General features: G+C 43.7%; 1 protein-coding gene across 2 annotated transcripts in view; it reads left to right on the forward strand.

Moving 5' to 3' along the window:
• Positions 1 to 3,928: 3,928 nt before the first annotated feature.
• The window catches only part of ldlrad4b (low density lipoprotein receptor class A domain containing 4b), a 165,743-nt gene continuing 151,865 nt past the window's right edge, over positions 3,929 to 17,806 (forward strand). Inside the window, exon 1 of one of the 2 annotated variants that reach the window (XM_060921922.1) lies at positions 3,929 to 4,090. The gene's annotated coding sequence lies outside the window, so the exon portion shown is untranslated. Of the gene's footprint in view, positions 4,091 to 5,275; positions 5,348 to 17,806 lie in introns of those variants that run through there. The other variant, XM_060921923.1, reaches the window with a different exon arrangement.

The following is a 17,806-nucleotide window of genomic DNA, read 5'->3' on the forward strand; positions in this document are numbered from 1 at the left end:
TGACTACGGGCGAAAGGCGGGGTACACCCTGGACAAGTCGCCAGGTCATCACAGGGCTGACACATAGACACAGACAACCATTCACACTCACATTCACACCTACGGTCAATTTAGAGTCACCAGTTAACCTAACCTGCATGTCTTTGGACTGTGGGGGAAACCGGAGCACCCGGAGGAAACCCACGCGGACATGGGGAGAACATGCAAACTCCGCACAGAAAGGCCCTCGCCGGCCACGGGGCTCGAACCCGGACCTTCTTGCTGTGAGGCGACAGCGCTAACCACTACACCACCGTGCCGCCCCAAAAAGATTATAAAATCTCAAATGGTACTATATTTTAGAGCTGAGTTCCTAGCAATTACAAAGGCTTTGGAACTTCTTATTGATAAACCTCCCTTTCAAAGTGTGATATTTTCTGATTCCTTGTCTGTCTTACAAAAAATTCAATAGGAAGATAATGACATAGAATTATTAGATTTCCGATATCTTATGTACCAGCTTTATCTTATGGGTGGTGAGGTTGGTTTTTGTTGGATTCCAGCTCATATGGGTATTAAAGGAAATGAAATGGCTGATAAATTGGTCAAAAGATCAGTAAATAAAACCTATTATGACATTCATTACCATTTTACCACTTCTGATATCACAAAACATATCAAAGATGTTATTTTTACAATATGGCAAGACAGATGGGAAAATTCCCAAACTGGTAGATTCTTCTACCAACTTGAACCAAATATTACAACACGTACCATATATTCTGACAAACACAGAAACAAACAAACAAAGGATAATTACAAGACTTAAAATGACTAATTAATGATACACAATTTCTTTTTTTTTAAACTCCAATCAATGTACAACTTGTGGTGTAAAAGAAAATGTCAAACACCTGCTTCTAGACTGTATCAAATATCCAAACTTTCATGATAAAATTATTCAGAAAAATGAGAAATAAACAATTAGAAATTAATATTAAAAATTTATATTTACATAAAGAATTTTATGATATTTATAAGTGTATTCCTTTCCCACCATGAAGCTATGGGAAAGGGTATTGGAGGTGAGATTGAGAAGAGAGGTAGCAATCTGTGAACAGCAGTACGGGTTTATGCCGAGGAAGAGCACGTCGGATGCAATTTTTGTTTTAAGAATGTTAATGGAGAAGTACAGAAAAGGCCAGAGAAAGCTATATTGTGTGTTTGTAGACCTGGAGAAGGCATACGATAGAGTGCCGAGAAATGAGTTACGGTATTGTATGAGAAAGTGTGGAGTGAATGAGAAGTATATCAGAATGGTGCAAGACGTGTATGAGAACAGTGAAACAGCAGTGAGGTGTGCAGTTGGAACGACTGAATGGTTCAAGGTGAAGGTGGGACTCCATCAAGGATCTGCTTTGAGTCCTTTCTTGTTTGCCATAGTGATGGATAGCTTGACAGACGAAGTGAGGCAAGAGTCGCCATGGAACATGATGTTTGTGGATGATATTGTGATACCGTATGTGGTGAAAGTAGAAAGGAGGTTGAGTTGGGTTTGGAGAGATGGAGGTATGTATTGGAACGAAGAGGAATGAAGGTGAGCAGGAGCAAAACAGAATACATGTGCGTCAGTGAGAATGGAGATGAGAGTGTAGTGAAGATGCAAGGAGTAGACATAAAGAAAGTTGGTGAATTCAAGTACCTGGGGTCAACTGTGCAGGAAAATGGGGGCTGCGATAGTGAGGTGAGAAAGAGAGTGCAGGCAGGGTGGAGCAGGTGGAGAAGGATTTCGGGAGTCATTTGTGATCGGAAAGTCCCAGTAAAAGTGAAAGGTAAGATGTATAAGACAGTAGTGAGACGAGCTGTGATGTATGGATTGGAGACCGGACCCTTAACGAAGAGACAGGAGGCAAAGTTGGAGGTGGCGGAGTTGGGGATGTTAAGGTTTGCGATGGGAGTGACGAGCTTGGACAGCATAAGGAACGAGCACATCAGAGGGACAGCACATGTGGAGAGCTTGGGAATTAAGCTAAGAGAGATGAGACTGAGATGGTATGGGCACATCCTGAGAAGAGATGCAGAGCATGTTGGAAGGAGAATGTTGAGGATGGAGCTGCCAGGCAAACGAAAACAAGGAAGGCCAAAGAGGAGATACATGGATGTGGTGAGAGAGGACATGAAAAGTGGCAGGTGTGGTAGAGAAGGATGCGGAAGACAGGGAGCAATGGAGAAGAAAGATCCGCTGTGGCGACCCCTAATTGGGAGCAGCCAGAAGAAGAAATGGCTGATAAATTGGCCAAAAGATCTGTAAATAAAACTTATTATGACATTCATTACCGTTTTACCACTTCTGACATCACAAACATATCAAAGATGTTATTTTTACAATATGGCAAGATAGATGGGAAAATTCCCAAACTGGTAGATTCTTCTACCAACTTGAACCAAACATTACAACACGTACCACATATTCTGACAAACACAGAAACAAACAAGCAAACAAACAAACAAACAAACAAAGGATAATTACAAGACTTAGATTTGGAAAATGACTAATTAATGATACAAAATTTCTTTTTTTTAAACTCCAATCAATGTACAACTTGTGGTGTAAAAGAAAATGTCAAACACCTGCTTCTAGACTGTATCAAATATCCAAACTTTCATGATAAAATTATTCAGAAAATGAGAAATAAACAATTAGAAATTAATATTAAAAATTTACATTTACATAAAGAATTTTAAGATAAGATAAGATAACCTTTTATTATCCCACAAGGGGAAATTTACATTGTTAGAGCAGCAAAATATATAAAGAGAAAAAGATAAGGCAGTGAAGGAGTAATGCAAAAGTACTAAGTATACAAAAAAGTATATATATATATATATATATATATATATATATATATATATATATATAAAGAAATAAATTACAAATTTAGAGATAAAAAATTAACAAATGTGCATAAATTAATAGGTGTGCAGATATATAGTTAACATAAGTGTATTACACAGGTGGAATTGCACATCTAAGTAAGTATTGCACAAGAGCCATATTTATGATGACATTTATAAGTTTATTATTGAAAAAGAAATAAAAATTTAATTTTGGAGAAAAAAAGAAACTCGGATTTAATGTGTGTGTGTGTGTGTGTGTGTGTGTGTGTGTGTGTGTGTGTGAGAGAGAGAGAGTTTGGTCACAATATGTGACCTAGTAGTTCCAATCTGGTGGTGTAGTGGTTAGCACTGTCGCCTCACAGCAAGAAGGTCCTGGGTTCGCGGCCAGCGAGGGCCTTTCTGTGCGGAATTTGCATGTTCTCCCCGTGTCTGCGTGGGTTTCCTCTGGGTGCTCTGGTTTCCCCCACAGTCCATCATAAGAACTTGGTCCCAGAGAAGCTGACTGTGTTTCTGGATATTGTTTTTATAATTTGCAGTAATGAATTGTTTTCACAGATGATGGTTTTCTGAAGGGGCAGCATGGTGGTGTAGTGGTTAGTGCTGTCGCCTCACAGCAAGAAGGTCCGGGTTTGAGCCCCGGGGCCGGCGAGGGCCTTTCTGTGCGGAGTTTGCATGTTCTCCCCGTGTCCGCGTGGGTTTCCTCCGGGCGCTCCGGTTTCCCCCACAGTCCAAAGACATGCAGGTTAGGTTAACTGGTGACTCTAAATTGACCGTAGGTGTGAATGTGAGTGTGAATGGTTGTCTGTGTCTATGTGTCAGCCCTGTGATGACCTGGCGACTTGTCCAGGGTGTACCCCGCCTTTCACCCGTAGTCAGCTGGGATAGGCTCCAGCTTGCCTGCGACCCTGTAGGACAGGATAAAGCGGCTAGAGATAATGGATGGCTCCAATCCTTATAGGACTTTTACTGTGAAGTGTTGCGCAGTGGGCAGTGCGCATGGCTATGGCTCGGCGCTCTCTCTCTCTCTCTCTCTCTCTCTCCCGGCGCGGCGCGGCTCGAGCTGCTGCTCTCAAATCAGGTCATCAGCAGCGCAGGATCAGCACGAGCCACCGGCGCGCGCACACACACAGACACGCATATATACATACACACACATGCGCAGACGCAGATCTCTTTCCGCACGCGCACCGATACAATGTGTCCGGATAAAGCGGTAAGTGAGTGTCTCTCTCTCTCCCTCTCTCTCTCTGCGTGATTAATCGGAGCGCTTCACACTGACATGCGCACTGGAGCGCTGTGAACAGGATTCCAGGCTGGAAAGTTGGAGGTGTCTGCGGCTCTCACCGTTACACAGCCGGAATGCAAAGCGCTCGATCACTGCTCAGCCGCAAGTCTAGACACCGTCCAGCTGTCTGTCTGTCTGTCTGGACGCACAGCTCGCTTTAGCAAGCTTTTAAGCTTCAGTAATTTTCATCCAGGCAGAAGGAAATGTTCAGTCCTGTTCCATCATCCTGTCAGTCCCAGATATCTCCTCATCTCAAACTTAACATAATCCTCAGCAACTCTGGGTTTCCATTCCTGCCCAGTTCTCATAGTTTATCCAGCTAGATAATAATCTTATTATTATTTATTATTATAATACGTCTGTGCCAGTGTTTGATATGATTTTTGAAACCCCAAAATGTCGCTCTAATTAAAGTTTCAGTGCTGGACTGAGCTAGCTAAGTGGCTAAGCTTGACTAGCCTAGCCGGCTCCTCCATTTCTTCTGCTGTTCTCCAGGCTCATGGCTGCAAAACACACAACTTCCCAAGGAAACAAAGCTCTTAGGGATGATTACTAGTCTGGTGTGTTACTTATCAGGACTTGATAAGAACTTGAATTAAGCAAATAACCCTGTAGGATGCACTGCTAGATGAGAAGTGTAATGTTAGTTGTTTGATCTATGTCTTGTTCTTATTTAGTGTTTTTCAATTATTTTATTTTTATTTGTTGCATTGCCTGTTTGCACCGTGGGTCAGAGAGGACTGATATTTCATCTGTGCTGTATGTCGAGCATGTATAGCATATTTGACAATAAAGTTGACTTGACTTGACAGACTGTAGCTGTTCGAAGTTATTAGGAAGGCTTAGTAAGAACTGCTTCCTGTCCCAGCCATGTCCCCTGAGCTCTCTCGGTCTCTGTGTTTTCACTGCTCCTACACACTTCTGGGTTAATTCCTGATCCCTCAGAGTTCAAACAGGGCTTGAACATGCAGTGCAGAGCCACTGGAGGAGCAGGAAACACTGCCCTGAGGCTCAATAAGGTGTGTTAATGCCATGAAAATGTGAAACTGCACTGCAGTGCTTTTAACCACACTGGAGACGACTGCACCCTTTACTCGGACAGAACTCGAACCTGAGAGCAAAGTTTATTTTCGCACGTCTACAATATGGATATTTTAGTCTGACGCTCCTTGAAAATGCTTAGAGGTAGGTGGATGGGAATGGGGGGGGGACAACAAACAAACAGATTCATTCATTTAATACGTCTAAAGTCTGGTTATCCAGTCTCTTGAATGTATGAATTGTATTAGAGTTTAGAGCTCTAAGAGATTTTTTTTTTTTTTTTTAAATGTTGAATCACCAGCTGAAAGTGCTTACGATTTCGGGCACACAGCAGCCCTTCTGTCTGACTCTTGGCTCATGCTGCGGCATAATGTCTGAAGCCTTCAACTGTCCTCTCATTACTGCATTTAGTCTCTCTTTCTGACTGCACTGCATATCTGAGGCTCTGTGTGTGTGGGGAGTGGTGTGGACGTCTGCCAGCTCGCTCTCTCCAAACTTGGACTGAGTGCATTGCCTGGGGCTGTCGTGACCAGAGTTCTCCATGGCTGCAGACACACTCGCTGTGCCCTTTCCTGTGCACTGCAGGCACTGGCCTACTTGTGCTGCACAGACATGGACATGTCGGCTACTGCCAGACAGAACGGAACAGTGCTCTCCTTTTACAAGCTGCCGCTTTGGCCTGAGGTGCATGTACTACACCACCTGCTGTCTGCTTGTATCAGCTCTGAAGTTTACCTACAGTCTGAATAGTTTGAATGGTTTGGATGCTTTGTTTAATTTGCATGTCGAGACAGCTTGTTGGAGTCGGCGTTATGAAAGAACACTTAAAGGAAACCTTTGGACAGGATTTTGAAACAGGCTTTATTCAGGCTGTGCATTTCCGAAGGGAGAGTCTGTGTTGGTCCTGTATGTCTTTTTGGTTTCGTAATAAATTGTATTGATGGAAACAAGAGCTTCGAATCACAATTTGCTCAACATAAGGAAAGGAGTTGCTGCGTTTTCATAATTTGGGGTAATTGTTTGATTGGTGACGGATGTTTCAGTGTCTTGCTGCCTGGTTTGGTTTCACCAAAAGAATGGGAGCTCTGTCTTAGCCCAGTTTGAACGTGTTTGAGTTTACGGCCTACTTAAAGAAAGTTGCACCAAGAGGCATAGCCTTGTCTTTAAATCTTACGCCCTCTAGTATGTAATATGCCGTGTCCTGCCTTAAACAAGATGAACTACTCAATAACTCTGTTCAAAGTGAAAAGAGTAAAAATGAATGTTTTGTTTAACTTTTATTTTGTGAGAATAATGAGAAATACATGGCTATTGTAATGACAAGTCATGATGGAACATTTTTTTTCCCTGATTATCAACCAATACCAATACTTGTGTTTGTTTATTTTTCTTTAAACCGGCGAAGCTTTCCAAATTATTTTTATAATGGAAGTACTTGGAAGGAATGCAGAAAAGAATACACAGCTAAAAACCATGACTTAAAACCACAGCTTTGTGGATTCAGATGAACTCTTTCACATAAAAATCGCATGGCAGTATAATCGAGTACAAATACAATAAAATCAATCCTAACACAAAAAATACAATCATGTCTCTATGTAAACAGTTCCAAGTCCAAAAAAATCTTTCCAATATCAGTCTTTTCTATATGTTCCAGAATCAGATCAAATTTTTTTCCTTCATCCTTCGATATCAAATCCACCTTTTTTGTTGTTTTTTGCTGGTATCAGATGGGTATCAGATCATGTAATGTAAGTGATCAACTACGAGTAGGTTGTTTTATTTATATAGAATATAAAAAATATATATTTTACTTTCTACTATTTTACTTTTTATTTTCAGTAAGACGTGCTTTCTGCACATGGTAAAATTGCATGCCTCTGTTGTAAAAGAGTCCGGGTGCTAAACTGGCCTGCCTGCAGTCCAGACCTGTGTCTCAGTGAAAACATTTGGTGCATTATGAAGTGCAAAATACAACCCTGAATTGTTGAGCAACTAAAACTGTAGATCAGGCAAAAGTGGGACAACGTTTCTGTTTCAAAACCACAGCACTTGGTCTCCTCAGTTCCCAAATGTTTACAAAATGTTGTTAAAAGTAGAGGTGATGCAACACAGTGGTAAACATACCCCTGTGCCAACTTTTCTGAAACGTATTGCTGACATCAATGAGCATATATTTTTCAAAACCCAATGTTTCAACATTTGATGTCAACTTTGTACTATTTTCAGTGAAATATAGGGTTTCCATGCTTTTGTAAATCACATTGTTTTTATTTATATATTATACAGTGTCCCAACTTTTCTGGAATTGGGGTTGTAGATCAGGCAATGTATCAAGCACTTGCGTAATGGTGAAAAATGCTTTGGGTCAAACTGGGATCATTGGTAAGGTGTGTCAAAAAATATTTAAAACGCTGTAAATGTAACGTTCTGCTTTTATTCTGTCATTCAGTGTGTTGAAGTGCAGATTAAGTTTGTGGTCACCTTTCTTTTTATTACGTTTTTATTGTCCTTCCTCTGTGTAGCTGGTATACTTCAGAACATCACGTCGTTTCGATAGGATCATGGTGTAACAGTACAGTACACAAGGCTAAGTCAAAAAAAAAAAAAGTCAAAGTCCCTTCCACGCCAGAATCTGGTCTTCCCAGGCAGTCTCCTGTCCCAGTACTAACTAGCTCTTTGAGGCGTATGGGTGCGGTGCCGATCTCCATTTCTGTAGCCCTCGGCCTCTCACCTATTATACAGCTAGGGTTACGGTGGGGGGGGGCTGGTCCTCTGGTAACCACAAGAGTTTGACTTCCCTTCTCGCATTGGTATTGTAGCGTGCCTTGCCCTATGGCAGTAGGTAACATTTTTATGATGGTCTTTGGTATGACCCAACCACGAGTAGAACTCGCGATCTCCCGGTTGAGAGGCGGGCACGCTAACCGCTAGGCCAGCTCACGGTGATGCACAAGACTAGATGAAGTGCAAATACACATGAAGTACACAGGACATAAAACACTCTTTTGGTACTATATTCGAGTCACAACCTTATTATAAAGAACAGGGGTGGGTTTCCCAAAAGCATCGTAGCACAAAGATCATCGTTAAATGGTAGAGTGAGCATCACAATGAACACTCGTAGTTAAGATGCTCTTAGCGTTAAGAGGCTTTTGGGAAACCCACCCCTGTCTGTTTGTTTGGATTTTGTTCAGATGACTAACTCGAGAAATACAGACTTTGCTTGAAGTGAATGTTACGCTGGGGGGGGGACGTGAGCCGCCGAACTGCGTCTCGATCATGGAAGTAGCGTTTCCTGTTTGTGTTGGATTGTGTTCTGATGATCTACCGGCACTTTGTGCGTTACAAGTTCTGATGTAGTTTTAAACTGTGAGCCTGCTTTACACCCTGACTTGGGTTGAATTGGTGTAGCCGGCTGGAGAGCTTGTAACTGCTGGGGGGAGACACATGTTGAAATAATTATAGCCTTCTCGCTGCAAATAGCAACAAAAACTATACAACAGCAGGAAAGTAGTAATACCTGTGAACGTTAACACCTGCCCTGCCGTATCTTGTGCGAATGTTTCTTGCCGCCGCAGCTTCTTAAAATGCTCTGGGTTTTCAGGCACGTTGTCTTCCAAGCTGCTCTGTGGGGTTAAAGGTCAAGAGCAGGCCACCAGATTTTGAATGCTGATGTGTCTGCTGCAGCCATGCTGCATTTAGGACACAATGGTGTGAATGTTTAAGCAGTCCAGAGTGACTAAGTGAAATGCTGCTGCACGTCATTTCCATCTGCAGTGTTCCAGCAGCGCTGAGATTCGCCTCTCGTGACGTTCCGGCACTATGGAATGCACAGGAAGCTGAATAAGTGCGGCCTTTTTTCCCGCAGTGACCTAAGCTCGGAAATCAAGGCTTTTTAAAGGTGACCTGATTAGGTCTTGTTCCACCTGGACTTCATTAGGTAAAAGTGCATGATGACTTTTTGTATGACTGGCAAGTTGCAGTGCCTCATTGCACAAGCTGTGAAAACACAATGACGACTTTATAAACGACGTAACGTCCAACTGCTGCTTATTATATAAGAACTTTATTTACACAAAGTATTTCTTCTTTGCAGTGGAGTATGCGATAGAGTGCTTTGCATTTCGGTTTCTCTGTTGAGACTCTGCTTGTTGCAGTGTTGCCTGTTTAATTTTGTCCTGAGGTTTGATGTCATTAGGAGACTTTTATCAGAATAAAGAGTTTTTGAGCAGATGTTAGTGACTGTTCTGCACCCACTATAGCTCTCCAGCGCACCTCACAGCTGCTGGTTATACGAGTTGAGAGAGCAGGTCTGGTGACTCATGGCCAGTTAAATTAAAGTAAAACTTGACCTATGTTTTACTTGAACGAGCTTGTGTGACTAACGCCCTGGTCACTGACCGCCATTATCCGCCAACGCCCTGGATCACGGACCCACCACTGTCTGCCAACGCCCCACCGCTGTCCTCTGACGCCCCGGATTGCCGACCTGCCACTGTCCTCCGACACCCTGGATCGCCGACCCGCCACTATCCGCCCACAACCCACCACTGTCCGCCAATGGAGCACTTGCATGTGACGTCACAGCCGATCCAGATTGTGACAGACGCCATCTTGTTGGTCAAACGCCATATTTCCGCCTTCTACTTCTATTTCTGGTTCTACTTCTACTTCTACCTTTTCTTCTGGAAAAACCTACTATATACAATTCTACTCCAACGGCTGCGGCTACAAGCTCTCCCTACCTGTGCACGGTTTTTATGTTTTTTGTGTGTATTTTTGCGTGTTGTTCGTCTGTACCAGACTTCAATATCCACTACAACCGTATGGACTTACTGGACATTGGTTTCCAGCAGAAAATGACGGTTTGTAGCGATTTCCATCGCATGCACAACATTCCGGACGAGATAGCGAGACCAGCAGGGTCTCCGTGGATTGTTATTGGAAGCAAAGCGAAGGAGGCGGCGTCGGGAGCGGAAGCAAAAGCGAGGCTGCAGAGCCGGCCTGTTGACTAAGCTCAGAAAACAGCCACTCAGATCTCCACTGCTAAGCCTCTACCTCTCCAACGCCAGGTAAACAAGACTGACGATTTGGAATTACAGCTGGAATTACCTTATTCTATAATCGGCTGGTCAGTGCTATACTCAATACTTAAGTGACTTACCCATCCAGTGAGGATTATTTTCTTGTTTACAAGATGCCACATCTGAGTCGCTGACAAATCCTGAATTTCTGTAAAGATAACTGTCCAGAGATTTATAAGCATGCAGTGCTTCACCACTGAACAGCGAGGGAAAGTTTAATGAGGTAATTATACATGTCTGGGTATTCCACCTCTGGCAGTTCCATATCCACTGACACGGTCGTGAAAACTCCGTCCGGTAAGCCATAAGGGTCACTAATCTGTAGATTGTTTATTTTAGACATATATCTAGTTATCTGTTCATTAGAAAAATGAGCCGTGTAGTCCGTCGGTTGAAATTGATCCATTCTGTACACGAGTGCAGCAGTATTCAGCGGTGTTTTTTACCGACAAGATGGCAGCTGTGTACTTTCCGGTCATGTGACTGCAAGGTCTCTATACCCTGGATCGCTGACCCACCACCGCCAACATCCTGGATCACCAACACTCCCCCACTATCTGCCCACCACTGTCCGCCAATGCCCTGGATCACCGACACCCCCCTCCCCCCACTGTCCGCCCACAACCCATCACTCCCATCACTATCCTCCGACGCCCCAGACTGCCAACCCGCCACTGTCCTCAGACATCCTGGATTGCCAACCCGCCACTATCCGCCCACGACCCACCACTGTCTGCCGACGCCCGGGATCGCCGACCCGCCACTGTCTGCCCATGACTGCCGACGCCCCGGATTGCCAACCCACCACTGTCTGCAAATGCCCTGGATCGCTGATCTGCTGATGCCTGGCACGGATTTTTTTTTTTTAAACTTCTTGACTATATTTACACAAGTTATTCAGTCTGTAACTTTTTTTTTTTTCTTAGCGTCAGCTGCCCAACTACTATCTACCACTGCTGTTTGTAGTACTTTTATACTAAATACATAGTTAGTTTATGGCACCATGATCAAAGACGAAACCTTTCTATAAGAAATTAGTAAAAGATATATATTTTTTCCATTTCAAATAAAACTCAACTTTCTTCTTATTTTATATGCAAATGATCATGACAAGTCATTACATAGAAATAAAAATTGAGGCGGTATTAGCTTCTTTCCCCTGAACAGAGAGAACACGGTATCGTTGCTGTATAGGAAGAACTTCCCCAGACAGAGGTGTGTGTGTTGCTGTGAGATCATTATATGCCAACAGGTTAAGGTGCCTTTTTGTGGCAGCTGACTGATACGAGCCTGGCTCTGAGCCAAGTGTAACAGTGTACTGTGATGGCACGTGGAGCGCAGTGTCAGAAATATGATCGATCTGCTGGGGGGTGAACAGGATTGCAAAGGTTAGCTACACATCACAGTCACTGTCTCCATAAACCGTGTGCCATAAAAGACTTCATGGCTGAATGATTCACTGTCGCGTGTTTGACTTCTTCTGATTCATATTCTCTTTGCATGCTCACACACGCTACCTGTCTGTTCCCAGCTGTTGGTTATTTAGTCTGCAGCGGCAGATGACTGAATAGATAAGAATGATGATGGGGTTTGTGGCTCAGCTTCCCTTGTGTGACTTTCCATCAGTTTTACAAAAGGAAAGCTTTTTTTTTCTTTCGGGTTAGGGGGGAGGAGTTGTGATTATATTGAGCCTTATGTTGACGGCTTGATATTTGAGACACAGCCCATAGTGCAGATTAGCTTCCAGTCTTTGCACTTGGCATGAGTGGGAGCTCTGCTGAGATGGCTGCCCACTCCCGACCGGAACACTCGCTGCTAATGGGGAGGAGCTTCCTGTCTCGCAGAGATCCGTCTGTCCGTCTGACATCGTATGCCAAGCTGCCTGTCTTGTTGCCTGGAATGTCATCACACCTTGCTTGCAGAAAATGTCAGGGGGATGCTGCGAGATGCCTCCTGGTACAACTCGCCTCTTTATTACGGGACTTGAACCCACACCCACATGCTGCTTTTCTGAAGTTGGTTGGAATCAGGGTAATGAGGCTTCACACACTCCCAAAGAGTAAAATCAAAGCTGAAGTTGAGAATATGCAAATTCACAGCATTGATATTAAGCTCATATCAGCACCTCTGGGAAGCCAGTGGCAAAATTCGGTGTGTGCGCGCACGCGCGCTAGCAGTTGATGATGATGATGATGATTATATTTGAAGTTGATGTGCCAGTGTGAAACACACGATCTTTCTAAGCCTTCTTCTTTCTACTGATCGTCATAGCGACTGAGCGAGGCAGTCCATCTGGCGGAGTAGGGATAAGGCCCCTATTCCTGCTCCTTCATACACTGACAGATGGAGACTCGCTGGGCACTGAACAGGGTTCTAATCCTAATCCTGGCAGTGCTGGAGCTGAGGCACTCTTAGACCGTACGCTTGCTCTGAACTGTACAGGATTACAGCATCATATGTTTGTGCGTTAATGACCATCCTGTCCACTGTCTGAGTTATGTACATACAGATGGGCCTCGGGCCACCTTCATCTTCAGCTCGTCTTAGCAATTTATATCCTTTTACCGCTTGAGTTCCATCTTTTGTAGTATTTGATTCCGTAACTATTTATACCACAGCACACTCGAATTCTCACATCTAATTGGTCAGAAGGTATTGATTTAATGTTCTAGAACAGCACGACTCGAACAGTAGTCAAAGCACTGGTTTATATCCATGCACTTGTAGTAAACAGCGAGCCAGTCATTATAGCAAAATAAACCCTGACCGAGTGATACAGGTCTTGAATCACCCTGAAGAGGTTTATTTCGCGATAATGAGGAGCTCACTGTACGTTTATCCCATTTATCGCACAGCTGCTTACTGAAGAAATCAGTCATTTGACGCTATTGATTTTGAAAATGCAGTAATCGACCAATCAGAATCAAGTATTCAAATGAGCTGTGTGATAAAATATTTTATATCCCTCATCAAAAAATTCCCCTGCAGGGATTGGCCAAGGACGGCTCACGTGACCTAGAATAATTCCACTGTTGATTAAGCAATGTATCTCATGATGTCAAATAATGGATATGGTGTGAGGTGATTCCGTCATGGTATATCCTGGATATACCATGAACTGACGTCACAATTTCAAGCTATGCAGCCGACTTGAGGGTTTTTTTTTTTTAAATATATAGACAGAAAAAAGTCATTTAATAAAATCGAAACAAAACCTTGAACATTTCAGCCAGGGGGATTTTCAACTGAACACCTTAAAATAACCACATATCAATAGTTTTAACAGCTTTTCTGATTTTGCGAGGCAGTAATTGTACTGCTTGGTCTCTTCTTCAAATCCCCAAAATAATGGTTTAGTAACCAACCTGAGTCACAGCTGTGGCTCCACGAGCATTTCTGTGTGTGTAGCTCTACAGTGGCTATAAAAAGTCTACACATCCTGTTAAAATGCTAGGTTTTTCTGATGTAAAAAAATGAGACCACGATAAATAAATAATTTCAAAACTTTTCCCACTTTTAAGGTGACCTATAACCTGTACAATTCAATTGAAAAACAAACAGATCTGTTGGGAGGAGGTACAATAAGCTGGTTGTGTAAGTGTGCACACCCTTAAACTAATACTTTGTGCAGTGTTGTTTTTGCACCAAACATGCCTTTTGGAATTGTGGCCAAAAAGTTCAACCTTGATTTCATCAGACCAGAACACATTTTCCCACATGCTTTTGGGAGAGTTGATGGTTTGTTTGGTTTGGGTTTATTTTTTATTTTTTGTGCAAAATTTAGCCGGGCCTGGATGTTTTTCTTTGACCCTACATCATAGTCCAGACATATGGAGAATACGGGAGATTGTCACATGTAGTCCACAACCAGTACTTGCCAGAAATCCCTGCAGCTCCTTCAGTGTTGCTGTCGGCCTCTCGGCAGCCTCCCGGACCAGTTTTCGTCTTGTCTTTTCATCAATTTTGGAGGGACATCCAGTTCTCGGTAATGTCACTGTTGTCCCGTATTTTCTCCACTTCTTGATGACCGTCTTCACTGTGCTCCGTGGTATATCTAATGCCGTGGAAATGTTTTTGTCCCCTTCTCCTGACTGATCCCTTTCAACAATGAGATCCCTTTGACGCTTTGTAAGCTCTCTCTGAACGCTGGCTTTTGCTGGAGGATGCAACTGAGTAAATGTCTGAACTTTATTTGGGGTTAATCAGAGTCAGTTTAATTGATGGCAGGTGTGAACCCAAAAAGACTGAATGCTGTAATTAAATCAAAAGGTGCTTCAACAAAGTATTAGTTTAAGGGTGTGCACACTTATGCAACTAGATTATTGTACATTCCCCCCCCCCCCCCAACAGATTTGTTTGTTTGTCAATTGACAAACAAGTACAGGTTATAGGTCACATTAAAGGTGGGAAAAGTTTTGAAATTATTTATCGTGGTCTCAGGTTTTTCTGTTAAAAAAATAATTTTAATGGTGTGCACTTTTTATATCCACTGTACATATTATGATCATGCCCAGCTGGGCACGTGATAGCGTGGCAAAAATAAATAAAGGTGGGGAAAAAAGCAATAGTATGGTACATTGCACAAGTCAAAGGTCACTCCAACGTAAACAACAAACATGGCTGCCTCCGGTGAGTTTATGCCAAGATTCGATTTCTTTGATAAAAGATAACACTTTTTGTTTGGAATATTTTGATGAGGGATATAAATCAGATATACCATGCACTGAGAAGCACCAGTAATTATGGACTCACTTTGGTGACGGGCATAGTACGATTTTCTTTGACGCTTCGCTCCTTACAAAATAGTACAATGCCAGTCGCCTCAGAGAATCCATAATTTCAACCGGAGCTCTGAGTGCATGGTATATCTGATTATCATTTCTATAGTTAGGCGTATCGGACGCTTGCTGGCCGTGCTGTGAAAATTGTGCATGCAGACGCTCATCTAAGTTTCCAAATCTGTTATTGCTTAACTCTTGAATATTTTCTATCCTGAATACTATCATTAAAAAGCTTATTATCTCTGCTTTCCAAAGAAATGTATCTCGTTAAAATCTGTTAAGTACTTTGGGAGTAACGGCAGGTTGAAGTTGGTACAACAGGGTTTAAAAAAAAAAAAAACTCTGCTCGCGTGACATTTGAGAAACTGCTGGTGCTTTTTGAATCACAGGAAAGTGGTCAGGCTCGCTCTCTTCTGATCGGTTTCTGACTGGGTTACTCATGAATATCAGTCAGTTAACTTTTATAGGGATGTTCTCTCGCTCTCACGGTTTCTGATAAAGTATTCAGCAAAAATTTCCGTCTGCTAGTTTTGATGTTATGATTCACGACAGACTTTGAAGTGAGTTTTCATAGCTTTACCTACTTATTTTTTTCAAATCTAACTGATTCATGTAAAGTCATGCAGTAGTGCAGTAAAAACATTGAACTGCTAGCGGTTAGCATTCGGCCATATTACCTCCCGAGGGAATTCTCGCACGTTATTGCAATAGCTGTATACGTCCCCCCAGCGGCCGATGCTGCTGCAGCCTGTGAGCTCTTACACACTACAGTGTCAAAGCTTCAGACATCGCACCCCCAGTCCCTGCTACTAATCTCCGGTGACTTCAGTCATGCTTCCCTGTCCTCCACTCTCCCAACCTTCACTCAGTATGTGAAATGCCACACCAGAGACAAGAGAACTTTGGATTTAATGTACAGTATTTGAACACCAAGGACGCATATAGTTCATCACCCCTCCTCCCGCTGGGCCATTCTGACCACGATCTGGTTCACTTGTCCCCTACATACATACCTATGGTGAATAAACAACCACCCACCAAAAGGTACTGTATGTAAGGAGCTGGTCTGAGGAGACCAGTATGGAACTGAGGAACTGCTTTGACACCACGGACTGGGATGTGTTGTGTGAACCTCACGAGGATGACATTGATAGCCTGACAACCTGCATCATGGATTACATTAATTTCTGTGTTGAAAACACTGTGCCAGTCAGGAAGGTACGGTGTTTTCCCAACAATAAACCCTGGGTGACCTCTGAACTAAAAGCCCTATTAAACGAGAAGAAGAGGGTTTTTAAATCTGGCAACAAGGAGAGTGCAGAGGGAGCTGAAGAGGGGGATAAGGAGAGGCAAGGACAGCTACAGGAGGAAGCTGGAGGAGCGCCTCAAGGGGAGCAACACCGGAGAGGTATGGAGAGGCCTGAAAACCATCTCTGGCCACACAAAGGACAGTGGGAGGGGCCCTGTATCTGGGGGCCAAGACTGGGCAAATGAGTTGAATCTCTTTTTCAACAGATTTGACTGTGCCACCCCACCCTCCCCCACTCACCATAGTCCTGACTGGTCTGTGATATTACTCACCCCCCCCCCCCCCAATACCTCTGACACCAACAACTCCCTCCTCACACCACATCACTCCCCTCCGATCCCTGCCAGACCAATTCACACACTCCACCCCCGACCCCACTTTACAGGACTCACACCTCGGCTACACCCCTCACCTCTCCATATCAGGTGTTGAAGGAGCTGAGGAGGATCAAGACAAGGAAAGCTGCTGGCCCTGATGGTATCAGCTCCAGACTGCTTAAGGACTGTGCAGATCAGCTCTGTGGGATTCTTCTGTACATTTTCAACCTGAGCCTCAGTCTGGAGAAAGTTCCACTTCTGTGGAAAACATGTGTGGTTCCAGTTCCCGAGACTGCGCACCCCAGGGAGCTCAACCACTTTCGGCCAGTAGCTTTAACGTCTCACCTAATGAAGATCATGGAGAGGATTCTTCTCTCCCACCTCCGACACCTGGTGAACAGCGAGATGGACCCCCTGCAGTTCGCATATCGACCAGGCATTGGTGTGGATGACGCTATCATTTACCTGCTACACCGGTCACTTTTGCACCTGGAGGGCACTGGGAGCACTGTGAGAATCATGTTCTTTGACTTCTCCAGTGCTTTCAACACAATCCAGCCATCACTGCTTAAGGGGAAGCTGGAGGGAGCTGGTGTCGACTGCCACCTGTCTGCATGGATCATCAACTACCTCATTAACAGACCGCAGTATGTGAGGCTCCGTGACTGTGTGTCTGATGTGGTAGTCTGCAGCACAGGGGCTCCACAGGGTACAGTGCAATCTCCTTTCCTCTTTACACATCTGACTTCAGCTACAACACGGACAGCTGCCACCTCCAGAAGTTCTCGGATGATACAGCCATCGTTGGACGTGTGTCAGAGGGGGACGATCTGGAGTACAGAGAGATCATCACCAACTTTGTCGCCTGGTGCGAACTGAACCACCTGCGCATCAACACCAGCAAGACAAAGGAGGTGGTGATCGATTTCAGAAGGATGATTCCTCAAATTGCACCAGTGAACATCCAGGGTTTGGACATTGAGATTGTGGAGGAGTACAAATACCTGGGTGTTCACCTCAACAACAAACTGGACTGGACTAACAACACAGATGTCCTGTACAAGAAGGGCCAAAGTCGTCTCCACCTCTTGAGAAGACTGAGGTGTTTT

Source organism: Neoarius graeffei, chromosome 5 (assembly GCF_027579695.1).
Source record: "Neoarius graeffei isolate fNeoGra1 chromosome 5, fNeoGra1.pri, whole genome shotgun sequence".
In the NCBI taxonomy this organism is placed as follows: domain Eukaryota; kingdom Metazoa; phylum Chordata; class Actinopteri; order Siluriformes; family Ariidae; genus Neoarius; species Neoarius graeffei.